The sequence below is a fragment of the Corvus brachyrhynchos genome, unplaced genomic scaffold, assembly GCF_000691975.1.
Source record: "Corvus brachyrhynchos isolate BGI_N302 unplaced genomic scaffold, ASM69197v1 scaffold1, whole genome shotgun sequence".
NCBI classification, from domain to species: domain Eukaryota; kingdom Metazoa; phylum Chordata; class Aves; order Passeriformes; family Corvidae; genus Corvus; species Corvus brachyrhynchos.
In genome coordinates this window covers 9,504,890-9,521,843 of record NW_008237222.1, presented here as the reverse complement: position 1 = coordinate 9,521,843, position 16,954 = coordinate 9,504,890, and the positions used below count along the sequence as shown (strand labels likewise).

Here is a 16,954-nt window from a genome sequence, read left to right as displayed (position 1 = left end):
GAGCTCCGGCCATGTGGCTGGAGAAATAAACATCTCTCTGAAACATCTATCAAGAATCAGTCCATATATATTTCTTTTCCATGGGCCTCATTGTCTGATACACGTGTTGCAGTATCCCCACCGTAACAAGAGAGGATTCTTCTGATAAATTGCCTTAGATTAATTTTCTGCACAAGGTCTCAGGCAAGCCTGTGCAAGACAAATAACACCAGAAGTTGCTATCTCAGGGGTTAATCAGGAAGATTTACATTTAAATTCATACTCTACTGTAATCTAAATTAGCTTCTCTGTGTAGGTCAATCTTCACCTCTGTCAAGATGCTGGAATTTCCTTTTCTAGTTAGTCTTATAAAAACCCCAAAATGTATTAGTAAGCATAGTTATTCGCTCCCCCCCATCCTAGGCAACTTGAAATTGTCCCTAGATGACAATCTCTATTTTTAATACAGATTACATGGTACCCAAGGTTTTGAATAAATGACACTGACTGTTAAATTAACTGGTGCTAGAAGTCAGTGGCAGCATTGTAATGAACTGTTACTAGATCATTTACAGTCAGGGAGCAACCGTACAGCATTTACGTGCATATGCTGGTCTACTGACATGGAAATTGCTCCGACACATGAGAGCTACGTTAGCTGTGGAAATTCTATACTGAAGCCAATTGCTACACTTCCCAAATGCCACAGGCAAACCTGCTCTAACCCAGCAATCCCATTCCATAATATAGACTTCCATGTACTTTAGGGCACAAAACCAGAATGTATCATGCTCTGTTAAAATATTTAAGTTGCTCTTCAGTTGATGTCTTCTCTCCATTCCAGCTGTAGGAGACAGGAATTTGAAGATGGTTCACTCTAGCCAAATTTTGCATTGTTTAATTGAGCAAAATATTCAAAGGGCAATATAATTCAATATCTTTTCTCTTTTCCAGTTAATTTAAAGTGAAGTGATATGCAGAGCTCTTCCTCTGTCATATTAACCTAGGGAATAGAACAGCTGTACTTTCATAAGTTTCCTTCCTGGATCTCCAAAACATGTATTCTTCCATGGGAATTAGAAGATAGATCTTCTGTGTGCAAGAGGATGTTTAAGATTGACATTGATCTTGTTTTGGAACACTGCTGGGAGTCTGTGGATTTCAAGGAAACACTTGAGGACAGCAGCACATACTCATAGCTTCTCCCACCTGCCCTCCCACTCCTTGACAAATACCTAAATCTGTCATACTTAGTGCATTTTACTCCTCATCTGTAAATGCTTTTAGGCAGAAAACCATGGACTTTTTTACCAAACCCTGAAGACTGGGGTTGAATTTTGAGTTCACTAAATGTTCCTTTAAAAAAAAATTAGAGAAAACAAAACAATTATTAAACCATCTGCATTAAGCCCTGTTGACAGGTCAGAAAAGAACTGGGACTAACAGAGCCTAAAACTTTTAATAAAAATTCTTTATTTATAAAAGTAAGCACAGGAAACATTATAATGATGCTTCTTCCAAAACATCGTTTTCAGAATACAATTCCTGTGAATTATTATGGATTAAAAATCTGCTTTAAAGTTATTTTGGGCATGTTTAAAACTCCACCTCCTCCCTTTGTTCTGCTTTCTTCTGACAGATAAGTAGCAAGGTGACTATATTTTGAAGTCACTCTTTTATTGATATAAAAATAATATTTTATATTACTGTGTCTTGTTCCTTACCCCTGAGGATCTCAAAGCATATTATATACCATATTGTGTCTGTAGCAAGTGGTTTGCTTCCTACTGACAAATGTCCACTTGTGAAGCAAATGCAGCAACATATCAGAATTAATTTGAGGGGTCGGTTCTGAGGCCCAATGGGAATTTCTTTTGGTACGTAGGGCAGATTTTCTTATGCAACTGAATTTGAGCATGAGCTTGAGGATACAAGAGAGGCAGGGGTCTCATACCCAGCCTCCTTCTGTCACATGCAATGTAGAATCTCATCAAAATGCTATTTGATATGTAGATGAAGTTAGCTATGCTGAGTGTTTGATGCCGAAGTTGGAAAGTGTCAGGTGTTGCTATTTAGGCTTTTTAAGAATCAAAATGTGAACTCTTTCCTCACTTTGGCTAAAGTTGTAGGGACAGTGTAGAAAAGTGTTAAATCTCGTAGTTCAGCCAGTTTCTGCTAATCAGCTGGAACCTGGGAACAGCACATACACACTCTCTATCTTAATTGCTGATTAAAATGCATTAGATAAAATCCCCTATGTCAGGACATATATTCCAGTACTGAATGAGCTGTTGAGTGTGTACAGCACATCAAAGTGATAAGGAGAGAGCATTTTTTACAATCCAGTTAGAACCATGCCAACACAACACTGTATTGCCTCAGTAGTCCTCCTGAAAGATTTGGATGTTAAGTCAATCACATATAATCAGTGGAGATGTGAACTTAAGTTCCTCTGAGTGATTGGCAGGGAGGCTCTGTGCTGGAATAGCCTTGCTCTTGTAGAACAGAGAACTCCATGACTAAATGCAAGGCCTTAGATTCTGTAAATGGGAGGGCTCAAAATTCCCAGGAAGCAATTTGTTTGTCCTCAGAAAGAGTACATGGCTAAGCATGGTTTCTGGCTCTATTTGTATTAATTATGTAACAACAGGTTGTACCATCTGTTCAGCGGTGGTCTATCGTGCTTCTTGCTTCTGTCATATATTTCTTTTGCTAAACTTACCTTTGGGTTTCAGTTTAGATTTGAGGTAATGGTTGTTTCAAGAGAAAAATGAGCACTGATCTTCTCCTGGTCTCTCTTATATTTTCTTGAAGTGTCTTTCTTCTATTTGATGGGTGGACAGCAGCATTTTTAACAGATGTTTTTCACAGGCTATTGCATAATTATTTTTCAAGTGGCTTCTAAAAGCAGATGTTTCCATGTCTTTGATCTTTCCCCTCCTGACACTTTAACACAAACAGCAGATTCCGCTGCTGCTGTCCTTTAGGTCCAGTGAAAGAAAATACCATAGCAGTGATGTTGATTTTTTTTTCAGCCTATTTAGCAATAATAAACATGTACAGGCGCAATTCTCCTCCCTTTCTCCCTTTCTCCCTTGTCACTAGCATTGCTTACAGATACTATCTCAGGTTTTCTCTTTTATAAATGCTGCCTTTCTCCAAGACCTTTGTCCACAATTTAGTATTTGGTCTTTATTTTCTTCTACAACTTTGTTTCTAGTAACATCCTGAGTGTGAAACTGTGAATCTTTTACTCTCTGGAACTTCAGTGTACAATTTTTTACCTCATGCCGATGTAGATCCCAACATCACTGTGGCATCTCCATCGCTGTGAAGACCTTTTGGCATGATTTTTTTTTTCAAACAATCTCATTTTATTTTCCTCTCTTGTGAATAGATATTCAACAACTGGACTTTTCCATTGTTTGCAGAAATAACCCTGCTTACTTGTAAACCATTTTGTAAGATGACTTCCTAATTTGACTACTTGTTCCTCAAAGACTAAGGGAATGCAACTAAGAATGAAATAAAGGGCAGGCCCAGACAAGTTTCATCCAGCCATAATTTATCATTACAAAAGATGAACTCTAGCTGTTCGTCTAAAATTATGACAAATGCTTGAATCAAGAAAACAAAAGTTTTCTAGTAAATCTACTCTGTATCTTAATTTAAACCTGATAGATTTTGCCTCCAGCAGGTAGATCATCATCTGATGATGTAATACTATAGCTACCTGACAGACATTGCTCATTTCTCATTCTGGCTTATTTACTAATTAGTGGGGGTGTAGTAACAAGGGTTCTGTTTTCTTCGTCTGGGCTTCCTACCACTGATTGGAACCCTTTGAGCCATTCATCCAGTTGTCAGTCCACCCTCCTCTCCACTTACTTAGCTCATATTCATCAGTTTTTCTGTAAGAATGATATTGGAGATAGTGCCAAAGAAAGTGTCCAAAGTCAAAATAAATTACATCCACTGCCTGTCCACCAGACTAATCTTATCATAGAAGGGGTGATTTCCTCTTCCTAAATCCATGCTGACAACAGTCTGTCACTTTCTTGTCCTGAGTATGTTTGGAAATGGCTTCCAAGATTTGCTTCAACACCTTCCCATGGAACCTCTTTCCTAGTAAAGACTGAGGTAAAGAAGGCATTGACTATAAAATCATAGAATCACGGAATCAGGGCACCATAGAGCAGCACATGTTGAGGAGGACACTGAAAGGACATGAATGGTCCAACCTTTTGCAAAAAAAGGTCTCTAGAGTTGATTTTCTAGCTCCCTGTTCACTTGTGTCTCCAGTGATGGGGGCTCTACTGCATCCCTTAGGAGGTTGTTACAGTGACTGATTGTTCTTATTGTGAAAAATGTTTTTCCTATATCAAGATGAGTGAGCTGGCCTTTTTGATGCACCCTGTATCTTCCAGCAGCTGGCCCACTTTTCCCCTGGTTTTCCTTTTGCTGCCTCTGTGCTTTTAGAGGCTTTTCTTGTTCCCTTTCCCATCCTTCAGCTGCTGGTGGGCTTTGGCTTTCCTAATCTGATCTCTGTGTGATTAAACAGTGTCTTTGTATTCTTCCTAGGTCCACCTACCTCTGTTTCCATGTCTTGTATACTTTGTGTTTGAGTTTTGTCGGGAGCACCCGCACCCTTTTCATCCATTCAGGCTCCCGGCCACCTTTGCTTGAGTTCCTGCGCAATTTTGGGGATAGACAATTTTGGAGCATAGATGAGGTGATCTTTGAAAATTAACACTCTGTCCTGGACCCCTCTATGCTCCAGGACTGTCTCCTACAGGATTCTTCCTGAACAGGTTCTTATCAGGCCAAATTTGCTCTTCTGAAGTCTAATGTTGTGATTCTTCTTCTTGCCTGATTCTCTCCCCTCAGGATCCTGAATTCCACTATCTCATGGTCACTGCAATCCTGTCACCCAACCTTCAGGACTCTGACCATTTCCTCTGTATTTAATACTTCTGTTTGTGGCACCAGGAGGACAGCTTGAGTGAATGCAGATATCAGGAATCTTTGAGTCTTCTTATTTTTCTCTTTCTCAATGAAAAGTTTGAAGCTTCACGAAACCTCTTTTTTTTCCCCCCTTTTGCTTTTTCTTATTTCCTTTGTTGGTGATTATCTTAGTGTTTTAATTTTCTGGCAAACTTAGTGATCACTTCTCCAACAAAAACAATTTTTATCAGTTTTATTATGACACAAAAGTTTGGTGAAAAATGAATTTGCATTTGATTTTTCATGTTGTTTTTCTTTTCCCTGAACTATTTATCCTGTATCTAATTGTGTTTCTTGCTGTGTAATAAGTCCTGATGACCACAAAAGGGTGGAACATGACAGAACATGTAACAAATGAAGATGCTCTTTGTTTCAAATTTTCTGTTCTCCAGGTATCTATTGAATTATCTACTCATTAAGATGTTCTACTTTATCTTGTCTTTCTCATCTGTTTTTTCAGGCTCAAATTTCTTTTTAAAGTGCTGCTAGGCATTCTTAAGCCAAAAAAAAGAGACATGTTTACTTCAGCAAGTAGAGATATAAATGTAGTCTTGCAAAAGGAACCAACTGGTCAGCCTTGTAAAACCATGGGAAACTTTCTTGCATATTACAGAAAATGAAAGAAGAAAGTTTGCTAACTGTAGTATGTTTGTTAACTACGTGGAGCAGTCTAACCATAATCCCAACTGCAAAAAAAAGGAGGAAAAATAAAAAGCTAGTGGCTGCTGCACTGTAGTATTTCCTTCTTTTCCAAAGCATAATCCAACTTTTTCTTGAATTAATGTACACAAGTCACTTTAACTGCTGGCTGTATAACTTCTGACACTTTGTTTGATATTCCAACCAATCTTTGTATAAAATATTTTCTGAATTGTTTATAGGTTTGTCCTCCTGCCCAGATTATTCCATAATCTCTTGTTTTGAAAACAACTGTACTTACAGGGATGTTATTAAGTAGTTTGGGCCTTAGACTGAAAGGTTGTGGTTAGTCGTCAGGAGATTAATAGAATTTAGAATCATTAGACACATGTTTATCAACAGCTGAAAAAGAATAAAATAAATGAGGCAATTCCACCTAATAATATTCCCATGTAATGTTCTTATTATGCAGTATGACAATGATTTAAGTTTTCACAATGAACTCTTTTTTAATTTTTAAAATTCCTGGAGATATAGATTCACTGAGAAATAAGTGACTTCTTAATTACTCTCTCTGCACTGAATGTAGGATGGAAAGGGAACTAGCTGAGCATCACACGAGGTTGATGATGACTGTGACTATTTCTGCTAAATCTTTTTCCACTTTCAATGTGTGGATTATGTTGCCAAGGTAGGTAGGAATTTTTGGACTCTCATAAATTGCAGAGTCATGGAATTTGGTTGTAATCTGGTGTCAAGACTTGTATACAAGGGTGTAAGTAATATTTTCATTTGCTGAAGAGTATACTTAGATGAACCTTGGTTTTTTATTTGCTTATCTTGGGGAGGAAACAAAGTAGATGGAAGGCATTGCCATTTTTTAATCTGACCTGGCTCTGCCTGAAGTCAGTGATGCTCACTGTGCAAAAAACCCCTCTGAACTCTCTTTGGAGGTTTTTATTTGCCATCTGAAAGCATTGATGCTTTAAGACTGGATGTGGCACTTAGTGACATGGTTTAGTTGATAAGGTGGTGATAGGTCTTAGGGTGGACTTGAGGCTCTCCAAGGTCTTTTCCAACCTAGTTGATTCTGTGATTCTGTAACATTGTTTTGTGTCTGGGATAAATAGATCTGTGGAATAGGTTTAATTAGTTCAGATGCAGCATTTCATTGATATTTCTGAATAGTGCTAGTTTTTGGAAAGGGAAGATGTGAACTCATCCTTTTTTAGTCATCAGAGAATCTAAAAAGGATATTTATTCCTCATAGCCATAAGACTAAATCTGTATGTGAATGATCCAGCTTTGTTCCTAGGCGATAAATAACACATGCTGCTAAAAATAACCAGCCATCTACCCCAGTTGTTTAAAAGGGGAAGGAAGGTTTTGTTAAAGGGGCAATTAAACTTGCAAAATAAAACACTTAAAAAACTCAGGAAATTGCAAAATGAACCTTTGTGCTTCTCTGTGTACTTTCATTAAGTTACAGGTTTTAACTGCATGGAATTTAACTAAGTTAATGGTTTCAAATTGTCCGGAATTTATGTAACACCTTTAAAGATATTTAATGAAAATGAGGCTCAGAATAATTAGTAATTGATAACTGACTGAAGATAGGTGAGAAAAAGGTAGTGACTAGCTTTAGAAAGGAGGCGAAAGAAATGTTAGAAAGAATAGACTGATCAATAAAAATACAATTTCCCTCCAAATTCTGGAGAAATTGCAAACAACCTAATTTTAAACACATAGAATATACAGAAAACAGCACACAATATATGAATAACAGTCAGAAGCAAATTGTGTCTGTTGTCAAACTGTGTCAAGCCAATCCACACCAGGGCAGCAGACCCTGGATACAGAAGAGTTAGCAAGTCTATGTAGATTTTAGTAAGATCTTTGATGTTGTTTTATATGTCATTCTAATGAGAATCAAGGAAAATATTCTCAACCTACTATGGAGTGGGTGCAAAAGGGGCTGAATAAGGGTGTCTAAATAGTACTTTTCAGTAGTTCTTTGAGGTATTGAATGAGTATCTGTTGAGGCCTCCCGGTATTCAAGGTTTTAAGTAGTGTCCTTTATGATGGTATTGAATAGGCTTATAAAATTTGCAATTGAAACTAACTCTATATGCACTAAAGCAAATAATTAGAATTCAAAAATGCATTTAGAAATGAAGTTCAAACATTGTTTGACAGACAAGTAGAAGTTATTGCACTTAGCCAGGAATAATCAACTGTGTAAATGCAGAATGGACAACCCAAGTAGAAACTGTAGAAAAGCACTAAGTTAACAGTGGGTCTGAAGCTGAATGTTAAAAGATGATTTTTAAGGAGAGATCAGAATGAATCTTATTAACCTAAAGAAGAGAAAACCAAAGAGAGGACATAGCTGGAGAAGAACTAATAGCATTAACTGTAACAAGAAAGGTTCTGATTAGAAATAAGGAAAACAGTTCTAATGACAAAGGAGGTGAAGTGCTGAAACAGATTGCCTAATGTTAGCTTGGAGCATCCATCAACAGATGAGACAAACATCTGTTAGGAATGACATGGTTATAACTGAGCCTGCTGTACTGTGGGATGAGGGGAAATGGGTAACCTTTGGAGTGATTCTGTGTTTCTGTTTATGACATTTTCTTGCAGAACTCTTATTAAAAACAAGAGTTGCAAGTGGAACACTTGTGGTTCCTGCCTTCTGCACACTGAGTATTTTTACTGCAGTGTATGGAATCTCCATGAGTAGAAACACAGTGGCAGTTGTTCACTGCATTTAGCAGGTAAGCTTTTTGCTTCATTCACTCAATTATCATTCATACTGTGTGGTGTGTTTTTGACCCAAAATTCATCAACAGGCAGAATGGGTTAATAGAAAGGGTAGGCAACCAGTCCTCCTTGCTTTGCCACTGACTTTTTGTAATCCAGTTTAAATCCCTTGGGCTCCCTTTGGATTCTTTCCCATGTTTTGTTTGCTGAATTTTTAAGTTTTTTTTTCCCCTACATGATTCAAGGTCTTGCTTGATGCAAGCTCTGGCAAGAAGGGATTATGCCACTGTGGGTGGTTGTGTATCACCTGGTATCAGAGTGCTTCAGCTTAATTGAATATTCACTGTGCTACCATATTACAAGTAATGAGCCACAGTAACAGACACTGGAGACCACAAGTCTTCCTGTTGCCTCCAGTGGAAGTAATTGAATCAGGCCTTGAATGAATGAAGAGGGGATCTTAAAAGGATATTCTTGGTCAGTAGTCTCTCCAAATGTCTTCACGTCCTTGTGCCATCGTATTCTCCCGTTCCCATTTGCTTGTGTGAGCTGTCATCTTACTCTGTTTTGATGTGTCCCTGCTGTAGCATTTTGAAATACAGAATGCATGAAATATGCCTTTCATATGAGCATGAATTTTAGTTTTGTTCAGACATGTCTGTGGTCAAAATCTGCTATTCTCTGTCTAGTCTTATAGTTCAGAGGCCACTCTTTCAACTTATCTAGGAAAGCATATTTTCCTAGAGAACTGGCTTGTACATGAGGTATATAGAGAATGGAACATTTAAAAAATTATGTGTAACTCATACACAAATGTTGGGCTAATAGTACAAGTCATAGTGTGCCTCATTTCAGAATCTATTTTTTACCTTTTCTGTCATTTAAAGCCAGTATTTCTTTAAGTTTTACATAATGTATTTTTTCATTGGGAAAAAAACCCCAGAGTCTAGATAATGGTGAGACAGCTTAAAAATAATTGTAACTAGGAACTGGGCCATGATTAAAATTGTTCAGCTGTTCATTTTATTGTTTGTTCCCAAAACCTTAAATGCACTCTCTGAGAACAATAACAACAGTTAGCATGTAACTCCGTATGGGCCAATTCCTGCAGTCCTCTCTCAGCCTTTTCTTCCTGCAGAAAAACTCCTGTTTAGGGAGCTTTGTAAGGAATTCAGGGCTGGAACTATCTCTTCTAACTATTTTGTAAAAATAACATGGAAACTACCAAGGAGAAAGGAGAAAAAAGCAGAAAAAAGAAACAAAATGAAGTCTACTTTACCAGCATATTTGGATTTGAGGGAGTGAATAGAACAGAACAGGCTGTGATATCTCCTTTGGATAGTACCTGCCTCTTTGTTAGCCTCTGTGAAATGTGTGGGATATTTGCTGTTGGGTTTCCTACAAGAGGGATGAATTTCTGCAATGAGGGTTATTGTGATAGGAACTGCAAAAAAAAAAAACCATACAGAAAAAAGTTGATGGCCAGTAGCTACAGTAAAACAAACAGGTTTTGTAGGTAAGAAATCATATTAGCTGCTGCTTGAACTTAGCTGAGTTGTAGAAGGTGGCAGCTTCTTCAGGCAGTGGCTGGTTGACCTTCATGGTTGCTTAGACTGCCAGATTGATTTGGCTTCTTTGAATCTACAGTAGCTAGGCACTTTCATTATTAAAAATTGACTTTTCTCCTACATGTCTTCAGAAATCTTGGTCTGTGTTTCCACCTGCATAACAAACTTCTAAGACTGATGGTGAAATGCAGGGAATTGTAACCTGTTGTGTCTGAGCTCAGATGTGATGAGCCACATTATGGTGGGATTCTCAAAACTCCATTCATTGCTGTTCAACAGCTGCTGGAAGATAGAGTCTTGAAGGCACTTGAGAAAGTTGCGCCCAAAGAACCAATCTGTAGCCAGCTGGAGTGTGTACAAAGACTACATAGTTCACAATGCCTTTCCACTATAAAACCTCTTATGACATCCTTAATCTTTTGACATCACTGAATTTCAGCTGGGTAACCAAGTGTGTATGGGATGCACAGTTGGGTCCTTTTATTACTTAATTTAGGAAGAGCATAATTTTAATCTTTTCTCTCAGGAGAAGTATTGAAACCTCATACACGTTTTAGGATGAGTAAGGATGTGGTGTCACTCACAGTAGGAACCTCATTTAGAGCCCATTGATGTCAATGGAAACACTTCCCTTTGCCTCAGTGGGCTGTGGACCAGGAATATGCAAGAGTAAGTGAACTAAGGATTCTGCTGACTGTATCATATAGTATATGCTGTACAGTTTTACTAAAATAAACACATTTACTTAGCCAAAATACTTAATGTTTAATTTAAAAAACATAATATAAAAAGAATGGATTTTGCTTTACTGATGTTTTAAGCTTTAATTTAATGTAACATAGTGAAAAGAACATCAAATATTCTAGTTTTGTTTCATTAGAACCAGATGGTCCATGAAAGACTTTTGGCGAAACTAGAGTTGGGAAAGCTTGTAAACTCTGACTAGCCTGAAAATGTGCTCAAAATTGCTCTATGAGATGATATGACCAGTTTTATAATGTGAAATTCTTTGGCTGTTTTACTAACATCCTGGTAAGGTGTTGTACAATTTAGGCAATTACAAGACACTCTTTTGGATGCTACTGTCATTATTGTTCTGCTTTGGAATTGGAAAAACAACGAAATTGATCTAATGCAAGTGCAGTATCTGAGAAAACATCACAGTGATGTTGTTAATGAAGAACTAATGAGGACAAAGAATTGTTATTACTTATTAGTGACTAATTTTTTTATATGATGAGACAAATTTGTTTGTCTCAAAAAATTTAAAAATCCCAACAAAATCCCCCAACCCCAAACCTCATGACCTTCATCCTGAAAGAATGATAAATCTTTTCTCTTTACCATTACAACACTGTTGGTATGTAAATGTACATCTCCAGCTGACAGTGATCAGACAGAATATTAAATGATTTAGTCCAGAATGAAATATTAAAGTAATAATGACCATCAGGAATGACAGATGCAACTTGTATTTGCTTCAGTATTGTTTTCACTGCAGTCCTGTGGCAGTCCTTCTGTGTCCTGGAAGGTATCGTGTGTTTTGATGAATGGAAGGCAGAGGCAGTTTTGATGAGATAGACAGATAGGAAGTGAAACAAATTGCTCAGGAGAAATACAGGTAACCTGCAATATATTTCCTCTTGCTAATAGAAATTGAGAGAAAAACAAATGTGCATAATAGTTCACTAGGGTTCAGCTATATTTAAGGTCAGAGGTAACTTTTATGGCATTCTGCCCTGACTTACATAACAGATTGCCAATTGCAACCACTAATCTGCAATTGAATCAGAGCATATCAAGTGTCTTTGGTTGCTACTCTTAAAGGTCTTGATTACATTATACAATAGTTTCATACCTGGGGCATTAGGAATGGATTTTCAAAACTTTTTTCCTGTGATTTCCTACTAATCCTTCTCAGGTGAGAACTTCTTGCCTGCGCTGTGTTTGTGGTTTCATTGTTCCTAACTAAGCTGTTTTCATGCAGGAGGCAAGCAGGATCAGGTTCTCTGGGCAGGTATGTCTTAATTTCAGGACTGAAACATGGCCTTGCTCTAAGTTTTGCAAATACAGATCAAATTCATTTCAATGGGAATACTCAATGAGTAAGGGCTGGGACAGAAAGTCCTTTCAGGAAGTTAAAGTGCCTTTAAAAGAAAACCACTTTTGCAACCATGGCAATATGAGGTCTATAGTAGGCAACACAAATGCTTGATTCAGCAGCATTGTATCTCTGAACAAGTCACAGTTATAATTTTTGTATGACATTTAGTTTCTTTCTAACTGCATGCCTAAATCCCTGGTATCTCTGCTAGCCTGATATTTTTTCCCCCAAGTAGCTGTATATGTAGGTGTGTGTGCAAACACATATTTTCATGCATATGTCTGATAGGGGGTTGTGAATTTATATCACTGATTTGCACAACAAAGTCAGGTGGGTATATATAGCCCTGCAAATATTGACAAGTCCTTTGGTCTTCTGTAGTTTCACAGTAGGGTGCTGGTTTAGGATTTTCTTTGCCTTTAATCTGTCTGGACTTAGGACCTTCCTTTTCCTTTGAACATTAAGGTCTAGTGAATCAGGCACCCCAGACTTCATCCATGGTAATTGACAATTTTCATATATTAGAGAGTTTAAATGAAAAGTTTTATTGCCTCTACATGCTCAACCAGACTCTTTTAGAATTAAAGATAATGAAAAAAACTTAATGATCATTAAAAGGCATGACTTGCACAATTCTCTGTACAAAATCATAGAATTGTTTTGGCTTTGCCTTATTAGGCATTAGAGCTTATTTGAAAGATAACTTGTATCTTAGTGAGGTTTTTGAAAAACTACTCTGTCTGTCAAGTTTGTCAGGGAACTTGAAACAAGAAAATCTTAATGTGACTTTGGGTTAATATTTCTCAAGAGTGTCTATGTCATAAAACCCAAGACATTCATTTGTATAATTTGGCCTTAGGGTACAGGGAGGAGTGTGGAATAGGCAGAGGAAAATGTACTGGAGTAGTAGAGATTTGGATCAGAGACACTGTCAGAAGCTTGTGAATTTGCACAAAGCTGTATGTCTTAAAAAAATTAAGTGGAAAAAATCTTGACTCAGATGTCTATAACCATTTCTTAATCTGTGACCTACAATCTGTCCTTTTAGAAAATACAGACCCTTCAAACCTCACATTGTAAAATCACTGTGGAAATAAGAACTCAGGCAAAGATTTAACTTTGGAGCAAGCAATGAATTTATATTAAAAGATACCTGATTGTTGGTCTGCTGAATGAATTATGTATCCAGACAAGTCCTGCAAAAAATAAAATTCTTCCCTTTAGAACTAATGTGTGTCTTTGCATTGTGTCCCAAGTATCTGGCACCACCGGTGCCAGAATAGGGATCTTGTGGAGATCCTGAGTTGTACTTTCCTCCCTGGGTTCTGCTCTTGCTTTAGACAGTAGTGAAGGGAATTCCAGTCAAACGATCTTTTCTCCCAGTATATCAACTCAGTGCTGCAGGCCTTTGTGGTTCCAACATAAAACCAGCTGCTGCTCGACCAATTGTAAGCTTAAGTGTTCTCCATGGACCATGTGCTGTGAAGTGACCCATGCACGTGGAGCAGCTCTTGGAAGTCTGTCAGCCACTACCTGCTCTGAGGTATTGACCTATACAAGGAAACTCAGACGTTGTAGAATGCCAAACACCCATTAGTGTTCCTTATAACAACCTTGGGCAAACACAAATAACTGTATACACTATACTGAGCTGTGTAATTACTTGTATTTGTTTTAATGGAGATGGCAGAACAGGCATCTTTTGGCTTCAAAGTACTTTGTTTGTAAATATGAAAGATAGTCTTGAAAATGTCTTACAAGACAACTTGTAAAGTAGGTAGAGACCACTTTTTTCTTCTTCCCCAAGGACTTTATGGCTTCCTTCTGCAATGTAAAGAGAATTAGAATTGTTGGTCTGGCAAATTTGACGGTTGTAAGAAAAAGTTATTGCAAGAGAAAAGCAAATGACATAATGATTTACTTGTGGCCCCATTTTGCAAATTTACATTTTGCCCTTAGGTCAGGAGATACTTAAAAGCTGGTGCTACACAAACCTGTGCTTTGCTCCTAGAACTAGCAGATAAAACACACGGTAAATACTGAAACCTCAAACAGAAAAAGCTGTTTTCAGAGTGTAGGTTGGAGTCTAGGAAGTCAGGAAAGGGGAGAAGGAAATACAGACATTTTCATTATTGCTTTAAAGTTACTTTGCATATTAGCTCACAATGTGATTCTGTAGCTCTGCATATGAAGAAAGAGTGAATTGTAATTTGAAAACATATTAGAGAAATATGCAATAGTCCCTCAAACTGTTTGAATCCATTTAATACCCAGAAGTGAATAACCCAGAAAAATCCATGGTAGTGTTTTAGACTGGCTGACCTACTGAAGGCTACCTAATAGGTGCTTGAGGCCACACATGAAGTAGTAAATGCAAAACCCTGTGAATGGGCAGCCATGTGCACCCTTACAGCCAAAAGAAAACTGCAATTTATTTGAAAGTTATAACCTAGCATGGCCATACTAACCAGGAATTGTCAGGGTAATGTGCAGCAGAAATTCTCATTCTACTTTTCATTAGGTGACAAGTGACATCATGCAGTGTGTACTAACTCTGGTGTTGACTTTGTGCCTTGGGGAAGATGTTGGAGAAGAGCACAAAGAGGAATTTTTGTGCCAGGGCATTTGTTTGGCATTGGGAAGCTCAGTTCATGTATTCAAGTCGTAACTTCTAAGGGCAGAAGGGAGCACAGTGAGCCCTCCCTGGTCCTGGTGTAGCACAAAATTTTGAAGAATCATTGCTGCTCTGAAATCTGTTATGTGATTCTGCAATAGCTCCTATGCCAATGCATATCCACAGACAGGATGGTTTTAACGTGAATCAAGCCAGCCAGCCAGCCAGATGTTTTGAGGCACATAATGTAATTATTGATATGAAAATCAAAACAAGGTACCATATAAAGGCAGCCACTGTTAGTTCATTACAGATGAGACCATCAGTCTTGTTGCTGTAACAAACTCTGTATTCATTATTTTAGCTCAGGATATTTTTTTTCTTTGCCTGTTTGGCTGTTCTCTTAATGAATATTGCAAATCATAACCCAAATGATGTGCCTTGAGCTGTCTTAATTTTTGATTTGCAACGAAGATTTCAGGAGCTTGATGTGTGCCATTGCAAAACATTTCCTGATGGAGGAGAGGGGGAGACATGCTATGGAGGGCTGCAGATTTTTTTGTGACCAAGAAGTGAATCAGACCTCTGGTACAGGGTAATCTCCATGCTGTGTTTGGACTTTACCCTGGACTCTCTGTCCTTCACAGGAGATAGTGCTGACTTTGACAGTGTTTTCTTAAAGACCTGAAGTGTTTCAATGAGTAGATTGAAACTTTTGCTGCTAATGATGTATGTCAGCTGTGTTAGATGCATAAATGGAAGGTTTTGGGGAAAGAAGTGAAAACATCCTGAAACTTTGTTTCCAAGTTGATATAAAAATGGACTTTTTTTACTTGCTTTCTTCTCTCCAGGTAATGTCTTTTACCTGTTGAAACATCGTGAACTAGCTTCTGGTTGAAAACAAAAGCAAAATGGAAGAAAAAATCAGACAAGAACTGTCAAACCCAAATGTCTGTTAAAAGCTACTGAGAAATGTTTTCTTTAGTTGAGATATTTCTATTTTTCAATTAAATTATATGCTTTATGCATATTTGACCTTTTTACAAAAAGAACCATAAAGTCTTATTGACTACCACCTGTTGCAATAAAAGTGGAGTTCCAATAAAAGAATTATGAAGCATTTTAGACAAATTAATTAGCTCAGAATCCAATGCAGCAAACATCTATGTCCAGTGGCAACTGGGAGTAATATGCAGACACCTGTAAACATCTGCTTTCTGTGTATCATTTACTGTCCAAATATGGCAACCTCATTGTCCCATTGACCTTAAACTTAAGTCATTCATGAAATAAGAACGAGTCACAGTAATTGCTTGGATCAAGCAAAAGACCAAAAGCTCTTGAGCTGTTCACCTTCAGGGCATGCTTTATAGCCCAGCTTCTTGAACAGTTATCTAGGGAGAATTGGGATGGGTTGGCCTCTATGAGATGGGGAGTTGTTGCGCAACAGGATATTCTTGCTGGCTGGTTCTTTCATATGGGTGGAGTTTTGTTGTTCTTATTTTTATTGTTATGGATTGTGAGATGGGGAATTGTTTTTCCATTAGCACAGGCAAAACAACTGCTTTCAGTGTAGAGTGACCTTTTTGATTATGCACATGAACCACAGACAAAAAGAACACAATAAAATACTCCATGGGCAAACACAGTGAGCTTGACTCATCACTATGTTACTCTAGTTCTGCACCAGATCAGTTCAACTGAACAAAGATGGAGCTTTACCACCCATACTGTCTGAAGCATAGGGGTCTCATTCTGCCCCCGACCAGAATGCTGATTTGTAGAGAATGAGCAGTGCTTACTCATTGTGGAGAGAGAATTACTATCCATGGGGATCAAGAGTGTGAAGAAAAGCTTGGCCCAGAATACAGAGATGAAGGATGCATTTCACGTGGTATGTATATCACATACACAACATGGTGTGTCCTGACATGGCGTGTTTTATGAAGAATGTTCTGAACAACTAGACTAAACAAAAAGATCAGTAGAAGTTGCATTTCCTAGTTCTCAATGACCTCCATAATATCAGAGAAGGTGTCAGCACTTTGACTGTTTTACAGAAAATACTTGCCTCTATGTCAGTTCTAGGAAACAGGCCTTCTAATGGGTAGTGGCTGACATAACACATATGTCACACTTATCCTTGTTAGGATGTTTTGAGGCTTTCCTTTGAGTAGCTCCCTACCACAGAAATAAATCATCTCCTCATAGAGAGCAGATGAACAACAACATGTGAAAAGAGGATTTATGGTTGTGGCTGCTTTTCTGACTCCCGTAGGTGCC

The 16,954-nt window shown here is 37.8% G+C and overlaps 1 long non-coding RNA gene across 1 annotated transcript in view; it reads left to right on the top strand.

The window, feature by feature from the left end:
- Window positions 1-16,954, top strand: part of LOC108445410 — a 245,717-nt gene that overhangs the window by 39,306 nt on the left and 189,457 nt on the right. The window contains exon 2 of the long non-coding RNA XR_001860259.1: window positions 8,266-8,399. This is a non-coding gene — a long non-coding RNA (uncharacterized LOC108445410). The remainder of the gene's footprint in view (window positions 1-8,265; window positions 8,400-16,954) is intronic.